The sequence below is a fragment of the Triticum aestivum genome, chromosome 2D, assembly GCF_018294505.1.
Source record: "Triticum aestivum cultivar Chinese Spring chromosome 2D, IWGSC CS RefSeq v2.1, whole genome shotgun sequence".
Classification (NCBI taxonomy): domain Eukaryota; kingdom Viridiplantae; phylum Streptophyta; class Magnoliopsida; order Poales; family Poaceae; genus Triticum; species Triticum aestivum.
Genome location: NC_057799.1, coordinates 95049352 through 95067121, shown reverse-complemented (window position 1 = coordinate 95067121; position 17770 = coordinate 95049352). Strand labels below are relative to the sequence as shown.

Sequence of the window (17770 nt, the reverse complement as noted above, 5' to 3'; positions counted from 1 at the left end):
GACTGTCTGCCCTACGCCGAGTTTTCCTACAACAACAGTGTGACAGCCTGATTTTTGGCCCTTTCTTTTTCTTTTGTTTTTCCGAGGTTTTTGCGTGAGTTTTTCTTTTTGGTGGCTTTGTGGTCTCGAAACTGAAGAAATGCTCTCTTCTTTGCTTCCAGAGTGGCTTGTCATTCCCAAATCTTTCCCTAGACCCTGTCATTTTCATCCTAGCCCAAATCCCAATATTCTTTTTATTGGGAATATTTCCTTTTCTATTAAAGGAATAACTCAAATTGCCCTAGGTTGTGAAGCAACCTATATTTCCATCACTCCAAAAATTGCCAAATAATTCTAATAAATAGTTTGGGTCATATCTTGATCAAATATGGCAAAACTTTTCATTGCCATGTTCAAAAATAATCCTCCAATAATTCATTTCCTATTCTGCCCTAAATGGTACATTGTGAAGCAGGTGCCATTTTCCTTTGCCCAATTGACCTAAAACTCCTCGGACATATTTTCATGTCCATATAATTGCCACATGCCAAAATGCAACCTCATTTGCCTAGTAATTGTTTAATTATGATTTTCCAAAGTTTCTGTCCAGAAAGAAGCTTTGTGAAGGAGGTACAAGCTAGGAATATTCAAATGAGTTGCCATTTTGCATGGACCTTAATATCATCATATCATAGCCCTCCACCAAAGGTGAGCTCATGTCATGCCTCCATGTGAGCACAACTTCAATTCTTAATTTCTGGTCAAAATTTCAGTTTGTGAAGCAAGTATATTTTATCTTGCTCCATTATGGCTGTCAATTTTTCTATACCTTCTAGTATCCATATAACCTACCTGCACCAAGTTGTGGCTCAATCCCTTTGACCATTTGCCCTGTGGAATGTTTCCAAGTTTCTGCTCAGAATAAATCTTTCTGAAGCAAGTGCTATTTTGGTTCCTCCAAATGGCATGAAACTCCTTGGGCATCTTAATATCTTCAAATGGGCCATAAACATTTTAAGCTCTATTGATGCAACCATGTGAGTGCATCATCCAAATTCCCATTTCTGACCAGTGGGTCACTTTCTACAGCAACCACCCTTTAAACTCCTCCTCTTAAGCTGATTTCTTGTGATCGTAGTCACCTTAGTGTATGATCATCACCAGACAAACTATTTACTGAGTTACCTAGCTGGTGTCCCCACTGCACAGCACAAACACTTGTTTTCTGGTTTACTTTGGAGCTAAGTGCAAATCTCTTCTTTGACCCTGGAATGATTTATTGCCTCAACTTTACTAAGGTCACTAGGTTCAATCCACTGGACATGGTCGTCCTGGCCAAAACGAGCTATTTGCACCAGTGCACGTGGTGATCACCCTTGCGTCATGTAGATTGCGCGCTCTAGCTTCTTCTTGTCCCTGTGCTCGTCTCCTCCCTCCTCGTCTCGACCTCCAACCATGTCTAGTAGCTGCCCCGTGAGCCTCTGCATCGCCCTGTGCCTCTGCCTCGTCGCTGTTCGCCATGAATGCGTCGCAAATGCCATGCCCGTGCCATGCCCAGCCACTGCCCTCCATTAATGCTTGGTCGGGAGCTCGCCCGTGAGCTCCAGAAGCCTCCCCTCGGCCTATATAAGGACCCCTAGACTCTCCCGCAGCTCCCAAGCCCCTCCTCGTCCCTCCTAGCCCACCAGAGCCACGGCATCTCGCTGGAGTTCGCCTCTATTCGCCTCGGCCGCCGCGGTTCCTCCTTGGTTCCGGCGAGCTCGAGCATCCCCTCCTCCCCTGGTGTTGTCCTCGATCTCCCCCACCTCCTCGCAGTTCGTGCAAACCCCTTGCCCCTCGCCTGAGAGTTCCGTGGCCGCGTCGCCCTAGTCCGGCCGTCGTCTCCGTCGTTCGGCCACCGCATCCTCCGGCCGTCCCGAGCCTCCTCGTGCCTCCCCGAACTCACCACGGCCTCCCCCTCGTCCTCGCGAGCCGCCCCGACTCCTCAGCCCTCGCTGGAGCGCCCTGCTCCGACGAACACCACCTCCGCCGAGCCGCCTCTGCCCTCCCATGCCGCCGCCTCTCCCCTCCAGCCCTCTCCTCCCCGGAGGACGTGCTCCCTCTGAACTGGTGCGGCCCAGCCCCTCGGTCCCGCTGGTACCCTCGGCCGGGCCGGGGATCGCCAGAGCCGGCCCGCCCCTTGGCCGCTTCCCTCCCCTGCCCCGCTCTGTTCCACGGGAGGAACGGAGGCGCGGGAGGAAGAGGACGACCTCGCTGGCCCCCTCCCCCCTGCCCCTGGGTCCCACGCGCCAGTGGCCCAGGCGCCTCAGCCCACGTGGATAAGTGGAGACGGGTTTTCTTTGGTGAAAACGTATTTTCCTTCTACTTCGGTACAGTATACGTTTTCACTTTCAGAAAACGTATTTAACGTTATGCGCTTTCAGTTTTTCCTCCCAGGGACCCGCTGGTGATGAAAATATTCATAGATTGGTCCCTGATCTTCTATACCTCATAACTCCGCAACCGTAACTCCGTTTAAGGTGAAACCAACGCTCACTTCTTCGTATCGTCGAGCTCTTTCTGTTGCTTTCATTTTAACTATGGTTTGACACTGTGAAAATGACCTTTTTGCCCTTGCACGTAAACAGCCCCCTCCGAGAGAGATCTGTTTCCGGCAAATCTTTCCGCGGCTTCACCGCACTTCTCCTCGGTGCCTTCTTCATCCCCAGGCAAGCCACAATACCCAGTTGCATGATAGTCATGCAGTAGCCATGGTTTTCAACTTGAATCTCTACTTAATGTTTGCTCTTTGAAAAGATGGTTATCGTTGTTCCGGTAATGTTTAGAGTTGCATGTTCACTTTTGTGCTATGTTGTCATGTACTCTGTTATCATGTTCTACATGCTAGTATCACCTTTCATATGTTTATGATTGCTAGTGGTACATGTTGATGTTGGTGATGGTCATGCTAGTCAGTATGCCATGCTCAGTGGATATGATTTATTGTTGATATGGTGGATAGTTATGCGATACCCTCATGATTATGTTGATATCATGTTCATGTATTTTATCATGGCTCAGTATATTTGCATTCAAGTTAACCGGATTAAATTGAACTTGAACAATTGTTGGCTGATTCATGGTGCCGCTGAATCGATGCTGACCAGTGCAACCACGCTTACCGGTATGGGACGGTCCTAACTGGGTCTATTTTCGTGCCTCTCGCTGGTGCCTCCAACGAGGGAAGGTTATGGGCACGCGCTACCCTGATCAGGTAGGCGGACATAAGGCTTGTGTGCCCGTTGTTGAGTTAGTTTTTGGATCCGGGTCCCAGAGTGGGACGGGCCACGACGGTGGTCGTTGTGTCTTGAGCTAGACACGGGGCCACCCATGACTTAGCCCAGAGGGGAGTTGGTCGGAGTGGCCGGGAGAGTGTCATGATAGTAGATCAGTTTTGTCGGAACGCCGTTGGTCCACCCGAATGGGAGTGCGAGGCCATGGGTTTCGTAGTGTGGGTACAGTGTACTAACCTCTGCAGAGTGTATATTAAATCTATCGATAGCCGCGCCCGCGGATAAGGGCCCAGGTCGAAAGTAGGTCACACCATGAGTCAACAGTAATAAGAATAATGTGCTTAATAACAATGAGATAAGTTGGTTGTGATCGTCGTAAGGATCACGGGCCATTTAGTGGTCGGGTTGTGATCGCCGTAAGGATCACGGTCCAAGTGTTGGCCGGGTTGTGATCGCCGTAAGGATCACGGGCCAAGTGTAGGTCGGGTTGTGACCGCCGTAAGGATCACGGGCCAAGTGTTGGTCGGGTTGTGATCGCCGCAAGGATCATGGTGGTATCGAGGATACCGAGTTGTTGTATATTCGTGATGTTGTGAGTAAAGATCAAGCTCCTTGTGGTCATTTAATGATTACTACGGTATTGTTTATACCAAGCTTGATTTGATCCTAAGATGATTGTGTGATGTCCGAGGTCGGTAAGTGATGCATGTGATGGTTACAAGGTAGCCCGAGCAGAATAAGTGGTGCATGTAGTGACATCATGTTGCATGATAGTGTTGTCGGATTAATATGTTCATGCCATGTGCATATTGTGTTAACTGTATCATGTTCAAGTTGTTAGCTATATTGTTCTGATGATATCATGTTAAATTCTGCCAAACCTGTAATTGCCATGCTATTGTCTGCCTTGAATGCTTCTGGTTTATTGTGAGCTTGCAAGTACATTCAATGTACTGACCTGGCGTGTCATGCCAGTTTGTAGGTCATGCCGGATTTGATTGCTTGCTTGTCGTGGTTTCCGTTCGTGCGAGCTAGGATAAGCGTTCCAGCCAGAGTTCCTGCGGAGTGGAGTTCACCACCGTCGTCGTTGTTCCGCTGCTAGAGTTCTTCCGCTGCATCGAGTTGTTCTGCTGCTTGCATAGAACAACAGTGGCAGGCATAGTGTCGCCGTACCGAGGTTATTTATTGTAATATCGGAGACCTTGTATTCATATTCGTGTAATAATAGAAAGCTGGTTTGTTGTTTGCTGAGCAGTGCCGTATTCCAGAAGACTTCTCCTTGATCTCTGGGCTGGAATACGGGGCGTTCCGGTTTTCTCTGAGCCGGGGTGACATAGGCTTGGTATCAGAGCAGGTCTGGCTGTAGGACGCCCTAGACCGCGCGAACATTAGAAATTGGTAGTATAGATTCTGGCTTGATTATTGCATTTGGTCGCAACATTTGTTTGTTGCATAGCATGCATATAGCCTTAGTATTTGTACTAACGGTTTATCTGGTGAGTGTAGCTGGCATCGGTTTGGATCCACTACAGCTCAACCTTTGCATTTCTCCAGTCCCTTTTTCTTTCGGTGTTTGGTGTCGTTTCTGTCCCAGTAGAGTGATGCCAAGTGATCCCGACACTGTTTGAAAAAATGGTGCTCAGGTATCGCACCGATGTCTTTCTTTCAGTCCCGTCTATCATTTCGGTGATGGACATGCGTCTATCCCGGATCGTTCTTTTCTTTTGTCGTGTTAGCAACCCTTCATGATCGTAGTTATCAAGAAAGGGCAATGTCAGCAGCCTCAGTTTTTCCCCGCTATCCTATTTCTTGGACGAGTACGGATCTTTTTCCATCCGCTTGATAATAATGTAGTTGCGACCTTCGTGTCCCACTACATGATTACCGAGTACGTCCTTACCTCCAAGCTTGTCCAGGTTGCTATCTGGCTAAGCTAGCACTTGGTGTAGCGTTGTTTACACCAATTCTTCCACACATTTATTCGTCCTCGTGCACATCGTCACAGCATATTAGACCGCAATACCGGAGTTCCCGCGAGATTTGCGTGCTTAGGTGTGCATGCATATTATTGTGTGAGTAGCAGTAATATGTGGTGATTGCTTGATTAATTATATTAGTAGGATGCTTGTGTGCTTTTGTTTTAGTCGTTTCTTTTGTTCCTTTCTTTGGGCCTTCGGTGTTACAAATTCTTCCCCTATTAAAGTTGCTCGTCAGCCGACACTGGACCCGAAGAGTCAGCAAGAAATACATATATTTGGAAACTCAGCTAAACAAAATGGAATTATCAGCAGACTGCACTGAAAAATTGGGAATATCTTGTCTGGATGCAAAAGAAATCCTGGATGGACTGTCAGTATCAAGTTTGCATTAGCGTGCACTCATCACAACAAAATGATTAAATCAGCAAGAAGATAAGTTGTGTGCAAGGTTGACAGAATATTATCAAAGGTATGGCTCAGATACAAGTTTAATTTTTCGTTGAGGATGATTTTGGAACTCGATGTACCTGGAAGCAAGCAAATATATGGCATATACTCAGAAAGGAGGATAGTCCAGTAAAACCCTGTTTCATACAGGAAATCAACATCAGAAATATTAAGATGGTATGTATATGTGGTACTCGGTCCGCATATCACAATAAGAAGCTTCTGGTGGAAGCAACCCAATCTTCCCTCGCAAGATACCAGAGAAGCTTCCAAGGCAAGATTAATCTATCTTCCTCAGTACGATACATGGATGACTTCTCGCGCAAGGTACTCTGCCTTCTTCAGTAAGCAACCGCAAAAGCTTCCGGCATAAGGTACCGGGTCTTTCCCCAGCAAAGTCTTTAAGGGGGTAAGCTTCTGAAGCACGATATTCAGTCTTCTTCAGCAAGTTGTCTGATGAAAGTTTCAAGCACAAGCTATCAAATATTCCTCAGTAAGACATTGGTACAAGGTAGTACGCTGTGAATTGACAGCATATGGCAGTGAATCCCAAGAATCAGATCCGCAATATTTTTGTTAGAATCAAGAATCAGTCAGAATACACGTCTGTCTCGGAATCAGGTCCTCATATATATGCAATGAGCATACCATCAAGATCTTACAAGTCACTCGGATGAGGATCTGATAACCACATGAGGATGATTAAGAGAAGAAAGCCAGTATACACCGCAGTGTGACAAAGGATTATGAGGACTGATGACCTCAATGAGCTCAATACAAGAACCCGTTAACCTGGAAAATGATCCTGATGAGCCCGTGTCCCCTTTTTCTCCAATGACGGCACCACGCGTGTGATCTGAGCTGTTTCTAGCTATCCGGGGTGGATGCCGATTCTTGTTTCTCTCTTCAACAACTGTCACGAGTCTGAGCTGCTTTTCGGCCGTCTCGTACAGTTGTTGAGTTTCTTTTTGTGACAGTAGTCCTATAGCTGCTTTTTGGCTATTTTAGGGAGCTGCTGGCTATTTTAGGGAGCTGCCACCTTCTTCTTATCGACCCGGTCTCATGCTCTGAGCTGCTTTTCGGCTGTCCTGAGCCGTGGTTTAGTTATTTCAGTAATGTCCCAGATATGAGTTGTAAAGGCCGTTCTGGTGGCTACTGATTTATTTGCCGATTTCTTGCAAGGATTTCGGATGATCATTTTTCTGCGGTCAGAACTTGAGAAGTGATAGACCTGCCATTTAATGGGTTACCCTATCAGAAAAATGAGATAAACTCCAATTGCCGGAAAAAATTGCACCGACAGTACCTATGGTCATACGAAGAAGCAATATGGCCCAGCTCTTTCAGCCAAAGATCCAAACCAAGAAAACAATAATGAAGGAGCAAGACCAGTGATGTAGGTATGAAAATTGTACACGACCCCCATGGTGCAGATCCCCCGGACAGTCTAAGTCAGTATTGATCTACATGGATATGCCTACAACATGAGTAATCGGCATGAGGAATAACAGTCTGGAAGCCTGAGTCCTCACTTATATGAATCATCATGGATAGCCTGCCGTGAACAAAATTTTTCCGTCAGAACCACCGTCAGCCAAGTCTGCAGATATTATCATACAGGCCAAATCCTTTATGCTGGCCGCGACAGGAGACTATCAAATATTTGGTACGGATCCGATACTCACGATAATGGAACCAGTTAAGATGATTCAGAAACTTTTGTGATGAGTCAGAATCTGTCAGGAAACGGTTATGTTTTAACTCACTGTTTGGAACCCAAAGGACCTGCATTTAGTGGAGAAACCCAATGCAAAGAGTCAGAGCTTGAGTTTTCATCAGAAAATTCTAATCATCTTTACATGAAAGGTTGTCAGTGCCAGGTGGCACACCCAACGGAAATCACTTTTGGATTTGTGAGACGGACATATATTTCAGTCGTGATAATTAAATCACACTCAGCTAGTCAGCAGATCTAAAAAGAAATTGGAGCCTATATAAGCATGAGCAAGCCAGGTAAGATCTGTCAAAATGAGGATACAGTAAAGCAAACTACCCCAGGGCCAGTCAGATAAAAATTTAATGGGAACAACAATAAAGGAAAAAGGATACCCGAGTTGGAAACGGTTTCCTTAAGTCAGAATGTTCATACTTGTTCCCTGAGCAACCAAATCTTGAGGACGAGATTTCTTTTAGGGGGTAAGGTTTGTGACAGCCTGATTTTTGGCCCTTTCTTTTTCTTTTGTTTTTCCGAGGTTTTTGCCTGAGTTTTTCTTTTTCGTGGCTTTGTGGTCTGGAAACTAAAGAAGATGCCCTCTTCTTTGCTTCCAGAGTGGCCTGGCATTCCCAAATCTTTCCCTAGACCCTATCATTTTCATCCTAGCCCAAATCCCAATATTCTTTTTATTGGGAATATTTCCTTTTCTATTAAAGGAATAACTCAAATTGCCCTAGGTTGTGAAGCAACCTATATTTCCATCACTCCAAAGATTCCCAAATAATTCTCATAAATTGTTTGGGTCATATATTGATCAAATATGGCAAAACTTTTCATTTCCATGTTCAAAAATAATCCTCCAATAATTCATTTCCTATTCTGCCCTAAATGGCACATTGTGAAGCAAGTGCCATTTTCCTTTGCCCAATTGATCTAAAACTCCTTGGACATATTTTCATGTCCATATAATTACCACATGCCAAAATGAAACCTCATTTGCTTAGTAATTGTTTAATTATGATTTTCCAAAGTTTCTGTCCAGAAAGAAGCTTTGTGAAGGAGGTACAAGCTAGGAATATCCAAATGAGTTGCAATTTTGCATGGACCTTAATATCATCATATAATAGCCCTCCACCAAAGTTTAGCTCATGTCATGCCTCCATGTGAGCAGAACTTCAATTCTTAGTTTCTGGTAAAAATTTCAGTTTGTGAACCAAGTATATTTTATCTTGCTCTATTATGGCTGTAAATGTTTCTATACCTTATAGTATTCATATAACCTACCTACACCAAGTTGTGGCTCAATCCCTTTGACCATTTGCCCTGTGGAAGTTTTCCAAGTTTCTGCTCAGAATAAATCTTTCTGAAGCAAGTGCTATTTTGGTTCCTTCAAATGGCATGAAACTCCTTGGGCATATTAATATCTTCAAATAATTGGGACATAACCATTTTCAGCTCAATTTATGCAACCATGTGAGTGCATCATCCAAATTCCCATTTCTGACCAGTGGGTCACTTTCTACAGCAACCACCCTTTAAACTCCTCCTCTTAAGCTGATTTCTTGTGAACGCAGTCACCTTAATGTATGATCATCACCAGACAAACTATTTACTGAGTTACCTAGCTGGTGTCCCCACAGCTTAGCACAAACACTTGGCTGCTGGTTTACTTTGGAGCTAAGTGCAAATCTCTTATTTGACCCTGGAATTATTTATTGCCTCAGCTATACTAAGGTCACTAGGGTCAGTCCACTGGACATGGTCGTCCTGGCCAAAACGAGCTATTTGCACCAGTGCGCGTGGTGATCCCGCTTGCGTCATGCAGATTGCGCGCGCTGGCTTCTTCTTGTCCCTGTGCTCGTCTCCTCCCTCCTCGTCTCGACCTCCAACCATGTCTAGTAGCTGCCCCGTGAGCCTCTGCATCGCCCTGTGCTTCTGTATCGTCGCTGTTCGCCATGAATGCGTCGTAAATGCCATGCCCGTGCCATGCCCAGCCACTGCCCTCCATTAATGCTTGGTCGGGAGCTCGCCCGTGAGCTCCAGAAGCCTCCCCTCGGCCTATATAAGGACCCCTAGACTCTAACGAAGCTCCCAAGCCCCACCTCGTCCCTCCTAGCCCACCAGAGCCACGGCATCTCGCCGGAGTTCGCCTCTGTTCGCCTCGGCCGCCGCGGTTCCTCCTTGGTTCCAGCGAGCTCGAGCATCCCCCACCTCCCCTGGTGTTGTCCTCGATCTCCCCCACCTCTTCGCAGTTCGCGCAAACCCCTTGCCCCTCGCCTGAGAGTTCCGTGGCCGCGTCGCCCTAGTCTGGCCGTCGTCTCCGTCGTTCGGCCACCGCATCCTCCAGCCGTCTCGAGCCTCCTCGTGCCTCCCCGACCTCACCACGGCCTCCCCCTAGTCCTCGCGAGCCGCCCCGACTCCTCAGCCCTCGCCGGAGCGCCCTGCTCTGACGAACACCACCTCCGCCGAGCCGCCTCTGCCCTCCCATGGCGCCGCCTCTCCCCTCCAGCCCTCTCCTCCCCGGCGGCCGTGCTCCCTTTTAACGGGTGCGGCGCAGCCCCGCGGTCCCGCCGGTACCCTCGGCCGGGCCGGGGATCGCCGGAGCCGGCCGGCCCCTTGGTCGCTTCCTTCCCCTGCCCCGCTCTGTTCCACGGGAGGAATAGAGGCGCGGGAGGAAGAGGACGACCTCGCTGGCCCCCTCCCCCTGCCCCTGGGTCCCACGCGCCAGTGTCCCAGGCGCCTCAGCCCACGTGGATAAGTGGAGACGGGTTTAACCAGGGTACGATTTTCTTTTGTGAAAACGTAATTTCCTTCTACTTCGGTTCGGAATACCTTTTCACTTTCAGAAAACGCATTTATCCCTATGCGCTTTAGTTTTTCCTCCCAGGGACCCGTTGGTGATGAAAATATTCACAGATTGGTCCCTGATCTTCTACATCTCATAACTCCGCAACCGTAACTCCGTTTAAGGTGAATCCAACGCTCACTTCTTCGTATCGTCGAGCTCTTTCTGTTGGTTTCATTTTCACTATGGTTTGACACTGTGAAAATGACCTTTTTGTCCATGCACGTAAACAGCCCCCTCCGAGAGAGAACTGTTTCCGGCAAATCTTTCCGCGGCTTCACCGCACTTCTCCCCGGTGCCTCTTCATCCCAGGCAAGCCACAATACCCAATTGCATGATATTCATGCAGTAGCCATGGTTTTCAACTTGAATCTTTACTAAATGTTTGCTTGTTGAAAAGATGGTTATCGCTGTTCTGGTAATGTTTAGAGTTGCATGTTCACTTTTGTGCTATGTTGTCTTGTACTCTATTATCATGTTCTACCTGCTAGTATCTCCTTTCATATGTTTATGATTGCTAGTGGTACATGTTGATGTTGGTGATGGTCATGCTAGTCAATATGCCATGCTAAGTGGATATGATTTATTATTGATATGGTGGATAGTTATGCGATACCCTCATGATTATGTTGATATCATGTTCATGTATTTTATCATGGCTCAGTATATTTGCATTCAAGTTAACCGGATTAAATTGAACTTGAACAACTGTTGGCTGAGTCATGGTGCCACTGAATCGATGCTGACCAGTGCAACCACGCTTACCGGTATGGGACGGTCCTAACTGGGTCTATTATCGTGCCTCTCGCCGGTGCCTCCAACAAGGGAAGGTTATGGGCACGCGCTACCCTGATCAGGTAGGCGGACATAAGCCTTGTGTGCCCGTTGTTGAGTTAGTTTTTGGATCCGGGTCCCAGAGTGGGACGGGCCACGACGGTGGTCGTTGTGTCTTGAGGTAGACACGGGGCCACCCATTACTTAGCCCAGAGGGGAGTTGGTCGGAGTGGCCGGGAGAGTGTCATGGCAGTAGATCGGTTTTGTCGGAACACCGTTGGTCCACCCGAATGGGAGTGCGAGGCCATGGGTTCCGTAGTGTGGGTACAATGTACTAACCTCTGCAGAGTGTATATTAAATCTATCGATAGCCGCGCCCGCGGATAAGGGCCCAGGTCGAAAGTAGGTCACCCCATAGGTCAACAGTAATAAGAATAATGTGCTTAATAACAATGAGATAAGTTGGTTGTGATCGCCGTAAGGATCACGGACCATTTAGTAGTCGGGTTGTGATCACCGTAAGGATCACGGGCCAAGTGTTGGTCGGGTTGTGATCGCCGTAAGGATCACGGTCCAAGTGTAGGTCGGGTTGTGATCGCTGTAAGGATCACGGGCCAAGTGTTGGTCGGGTTGTGATCGCCGCAAGGACCACGGTGGTATCGAGGATACCGAGTTGTTGTATATTCATGATGTTGTGCGAGTAAAGATCAAGCTCCTTGTGGTCATTTAATGATTACTACGGTATTGTTTATACCAAGCTTGATTTGATCCTAAGATGATTGTGTGATGTCCGAGGTCGGTAAGTGATGCATGTGATGGTTACAAGGTAGCCCGAGCAGAATAAGTGGTGCATCTAGTGACATCATGTTGCATGATAGTGTTGTCGTATTAATATGTTCATGCCATGTTCATGTTGTGTTAAGTGTATCATGTTCAAGTTGTTCATGCTATATTGTTCTGATGATATCATGTTAAATTCTGCCTAACCTGTAATTGCCATGATGTTGTCTGCCTTGAATGCTTCTGGTTTATTGTGAGCTTGCAAGTACATTCAATGTACTGACCTGGCGTGTCAAGCCAGTTTGCAGGTCATGCCGGATTTGATTGCTTGCTTGTCGTGGTTTCTGTTCGTGCGAGCTAGGATAAGCATTGCAGCCAGAGTCCCTGCGGAGTGGAGTTCACCATCGTCGTCGTTGTTCCGCTGCTAGAGTTCTTCCGCTGCATCGAGTTGTTCTGCTGCTTGCATAGAACAACAGTGGCAGGCGTAGTGTCGCCGTACCGAGGTTATTTATTGTAATATCGGAGACCTTGTATTCATATTCGTGTAATAATAGAAAGCTGGTTTGTTCTATGCTGAGCAGTGCCGTATTCCAGAAGACTTCTCGATCTCTGGGCTGGAATACGGGGCATTCCGGTTTTCTCTGAGCCGGGGTGACACAAACAGTTTCCAAGCCAGCTTAAAGATGTCACCCTATGAAGCCGTGTATGGCCGGAAATGCCGCACCCCATTAAATTGGTCTCAAATCGGAGATAGCCGTATTTTTGGGACTGATTTAATCTTCGAAGCCGAGAAGCAAGTCAAGGAAATGCGAGACAGACTGCAACTGGGCAAATCCCGACAGAAGAGCTACTATGATGCCAAACATCGTCAGATCAGCCTCGAACCCGGAGAACACGTATATCTTCGAGTCACCCCTCTGAAAGGATTCAAGAGGTTTCAGACCCGTGGAAAATTGGCACCCAGATATATCGGTCCATTCCCCGTCGTGGCAAGAGTCGGAACAGTCGCCTACCAGTTGGAATTGCCACCAGAATTGTCCGAAGTACACAACGTGTTTCACATCTCGCAGCTAAGAAGATGCATCTCACCACCGGAGAAAAGGACTGATATGTCAGAGATAGAATTGGCTAAGGATTTGACTCATGAGGAAAAGCCAATCAGAATATTGGATCAGACATAAAGGGTCACTCGCAGCAAAGAGATAAGATTTTACAAGGTTCAGTGGGAGCATCACACCGAAGAAGAAGCAACCTGGGAAAGAGAGGAATTTTTAAGGACTGCATACCCAGAATGGTTTTCCCAAGCAACCGAATCTCGAGGACGAGACTCATCCTAAGTGGGGGAGGTTTGTGACAGCCTGGATTTTGCCTTCTCTCTTTTTACCGGACTTGCCTTCTCTCTCTTTCCGGACTTGGTTTTCATCGTGGTTTTTGCCCTGATTTGATTTGGACTTTTGGATCAATTCAAATGGACTTGTCACTTGGGAATATCCTTGGCTTTCACCCAAGTGACCTATCCCACTTATCCCTCCCACAAATTCCCAAAATAATAAAATGAATATTTTTCCTTTAAGGAAAATATTCATTTTTCTCTCTTAAGTTCATTTCAGAACTTTGTGCTCCAAAGCAACCTCAATTTTTCTTGCTCAAAACAATCTGAGATAATTCCTAAATATTCTTAGGACCATGGCACATCTTTCCATGCAAAAATATTGCATAACTTTTTGTAATATTTTTGCTGTAGAAATTTTTTTCACTTCTGGGCCAGAAATGCATTTTGTACAACAATTGCATTTTCCCCTAAGCTTTTAGCCTTGATCTTTATTGAGCTTAAACACCCTCCTAAGAAACCCTAAACCCCAGGAGATCAGCCCTAATGGCCTTCTAGGAGGTGGCCAAACTTGGCGACCAAGTTTTTGTACAGAAACTTGTCAGCTAAGTGGCGTCACTTCTGGTCGACCTGGGCATGAGCCATCAACTCCCCTAGAATAAACACTGCACGGTCGAGAGCATAGACAAGGTTTGTGAAGGAAATATGCCCTAGAGGCAATAATAAAGTATTATTTATTTCCTTATATCATGATAAATGTTTATTATTCATGCTAGAATTGTATTAACCGGAAATATAATACATGTGTGAATACATAGACAAACAGAGTGTCACTAGTATGCCTCTACTTGACTAGCTCGTTAATCAAAGATGGTTATGTTTCCTAGCCATAGACATGATTTGTCATTTGATTAACGGGATCACCTCATTAGGAGAATGACGTGATTGACTTGACCCATTCCGTTAGCTTAGCACCCGATTGTTTAGTATGTTGCTATTGCTTTCTTCATGACTTATACATGTTCCTATGACTATGAGATTATGCAACTCCCGTTTACCGGTGGAACACTTTGTGTGCTACCAAACGTCACAACGTAAATGGGTGATTATAAAGGTGCTCTACAGGTGTCTCCAAAGGTACTTGTTGGGTTGGCGTATTTCGAGATTAGGATTTGTCACTCCGATTGTCGGAGAGGTATCTCTGGGCCCACTCGGTAATACACATCACTATAAGCCTTGCAAGCATTGTGACTAATGAGTTAGTTGCGGGATGATGTGTTATGGAACGAGTAAAGAGACTTGCCGGTAACAAGATTGAACTAGGTATCGAGATACCGACGATCAAATCTCGGGCAAGTAACATACCGGTGACAAAGGGAACAACGTATGTTGTTATGCGGTCTGACCGATAAAGATATTCGTAGAATATGTGGGAGCCAATATGGGCATCCAGGTCCCGCTATTGGTTATTGACCGGAGACGTGTCTCGGTCATGTCTACATAGTTCTCGAACCCATAGGGTCCGCACGCTTAACGTTACGATGACAGTTTTATTGAGTTTTGATGTACCGAAGGAGTTCGGAGTCCCGGATGAGATCGGGGATATGACGAGGAGTCTCGAAATGGTCGAGACGTAAAAATCGATATATTGGACGACTATATTCGGACTTCGGAAAGGTTCCGAGTGATTCGGGTATTTTTTAGAGTACCGGAGAGTTACGGGAATTCGTATTGGGCCTTAATGGGCCATACGGGAAAGGAGAGAAAGGCCTCAAAAGGTGGCCGCACCCCTCCCCATGGTCTGGTCCGAATTGGACTAGGGAAGGGGGGCGCACCCTTCCTTCTTTCTCCTTCCCCCTTCCCTTCTCTTACTCCCACAAGGAAAGGAGGAGTCCTACTCCCGGTGGGAGTAGGACTCCCCCCTATGGCGCGCCTCTCCCCTTGGCCGGCTGCCTCCCCCTTGCTCCTTTATATACGGGGGCAGGGGGGCACCCCAGAGACACAACAATTGATCCTTGAGATCTCTTAGCCGTGTGCGGTGCCCCCTCCACCATATTACACCTCGATAATACCGTTGTGGAGCTTAGGCAAAGCCCTGCGTCGGTGGAACATCATCATCGTCACCACGCCGTCGTGCTGACGAAACTCTCCCTCAACACTCGGCTGGATCGGAGTTCGAGGGACGTCATCGAGCTGAACGTGTGTAGAACTCGGAGGTGCCGTACGTTCGGTACTGGATCGGTCGGATCGTGAAGACGTACGACTACATCAACCGCGTTGTGATAACGCTTCCGCTGTCGGTCTACGAGGGTACGTGGACAACACTCTCCCCTCTCGTTGCTATGCATCACCATGATCTTGCGTGTGCGTAGGAAAATTTCGGAAATTACTACGTTCCCCAACAGTGGCATCCGAGCCTGGTTTTATGCGTTGATGCTATGCACGAGTAGAACACAAGTGAGTTGTGGGCGATATAAGTCATACTGCTTACCAGCATGTCATACTTTGGTTCAGCGGTATTGTGAGATGAAGCGGCCCGGACCGACATTACGCGTACGCTTACGCGAGACTGGTTTCACCGTTGCGAGCACTCGTTGCTTAAAGGTGACTGGCGGGTGTCTGTCTCTCTCACTTTAGTTGAACCGAGTGTGGCTGCACCCGGTCCTTGCGAGGGTTAAAACAGCACCAACTTGACAAACTATCATTGTGGTTTTGATGCATAGGTAAGAACGGTTCTTGCTAAGCCCGTAGCAGCCACGTAAAACTTGCAACAACAAAGTAGAAGACGTCTAACTTGTTTTTGCAGGGCATGTTGTGATGTGATATGGTCAAGACATGATGTGATATAATTTGTTGTATGAGATGATCATGTTTTGTAACCGAGTTATCGGCAACTGGCAGGAGCCATATGGTTGTCGTTTTATTGTATGCAATGCAACCGCCATGTAATGCTTTACTTTATCACTAAGCGGTAGCGATAGTCGTAGAAGCATAAGATTGACGAGACGACAACGATGCTACGATGGAGATCAAGGTGTCGCGCCGGTGACGATGGTGATCATGACGGTGCTTCGGAGATGGAGATCACAAGCACAAGATGATGATGGCCATATCATATCACTTATATTGATTGCATGTGATGTTAATCCTTTATGCATCTTATCTTGCTTTGTTTGACGGTAGCATTATAAGATGATCCTTCACTAAATTATCAAAGTATAAGTGTTCTCCCTGAGTATGCACCGTTGCGAAAGTTCTTCGTGCTGAGACACCACGTGATGATCGGGTGTGATAGGCTCTACGTTCAAATACAACGGGTGCAAAACAGTTGCACACGCGGAATACTCAGGTTAAACTTGACGAGCCTAGCATATAACAGATATGGCCTCGGAACACGGAGACCGAAAGGTCGAGCGTGCATCATATAGTAGATATGATCAACATAGTGATGTTCACCGTTGAAACTACTCCATCTCACGTGATGATCGGACATGGTTTAGTTGATATGGATCACGTGATCACTTAGAGGATTAGAGGGATGTCTATCTAAGTGGGAGTTCTTAAGTAATATGATTAATTGAACTTAAATTTATCATGAACTTAGTCCTGATAGTATTTTGCAAATTATGTTGTAGATCAATAGCTCGCGTTGTTGCTTCCCTGTGTTTATTTTTGATATGTTCCTAGAGAAAAATTATGTTGAAAGATGTTAGTAGCAAAGATGCGGATTGGATCCGTGATCTGAGGATTATCCTCATTGCTGCACAGAAAAATTATGTCCTTGATGCACCGCTAGGTGACAGACCTATTGCAGGAGCAGATGCAGACGTTATGAACGTTTGGCTAGCTCAATATGATGACTACTTGATAGTTTAGTGCACCATGCTTAACGGCTTAGAATCGGGACTTCAAAGACGTTTTGAACGTCATGGACCATATGAGATGTTCCAGGAGTTGAAGTTAATATTTCAAGCAAATACCCGAGTTGAGAGATATGAAGTCTCCAACAAGTTCCATAGCTAAAAGATGGAGGAGAATCGCTCAACTAGTGAGCATGTGCTCAGATTGTCTGGGTACTACAGTCGCTTGAATCAAGTGGGAGTTAATCTTCCAGATAAAATAGTGATTGACAGAATTCTCTAGTCACCATCACCAAAGTTAGTAGAACTTCGTGATGAACTGTAGTATGCAAGGGATGACGAAAGTAATTCCCGAGCTCTTTGTGATGCTGAAATCGACGAAGGTAGAAGTCAAGAAAAACATCAAGTGTTGATGGTTGACGAGACCACTAGTTTCAAGAAAAGGGCAAAGGGAAGAAGGGGAACTTCAAGAAGAACGGCAAGCAAGTTGCTGCTCAAGTGAAGAAGCCTAAGTCTGGTCCTAAGCCTCAGACTAAGTGCTTCTACTGCAAAGGGACTGGTCACTGGAAGCGGAACTACCCCAACTATTTGGTGGATAAGAAGGATGGCAAAGTGAACAAAGGTATATTTGATATACAGATTATTGATGTGAACTTTACTGGTGTTTATAGCAACTCCTTGGTAATTGATACTGGTTCAGTTGCTAAGAGTAGTAACTCGAAAACGGGAGTTGCAGAATAAACAGAGACTAGTAAAAAGCGAGGTGACGATGTGTGTTGGAAGTAGTTCC

The 17770-nt window shown here is 46.4% G+C and overlaps 1 long non-coding RNA gene across 1 annotated transcript; it reads left to right on the top strand.

The window, feature by feature from the left end:
• The first annotated feature begins 1696 nt into the window (after positions 1-1696).
• On the top strand, positions 1697-2689 carry LOC123048897 (uncharacterized). The gene is made up of 3 exons (XR_006423397.1): positions 1697-2329; positions 2403-2498; positions 2607-2689. It is a non-coding gene; the product is annotated as an uncharacterized lncRNA (long non-coding RNA).
• The last annotated feature ends 15081 nt before the right edge of the window (positions 2690-17770 follow it).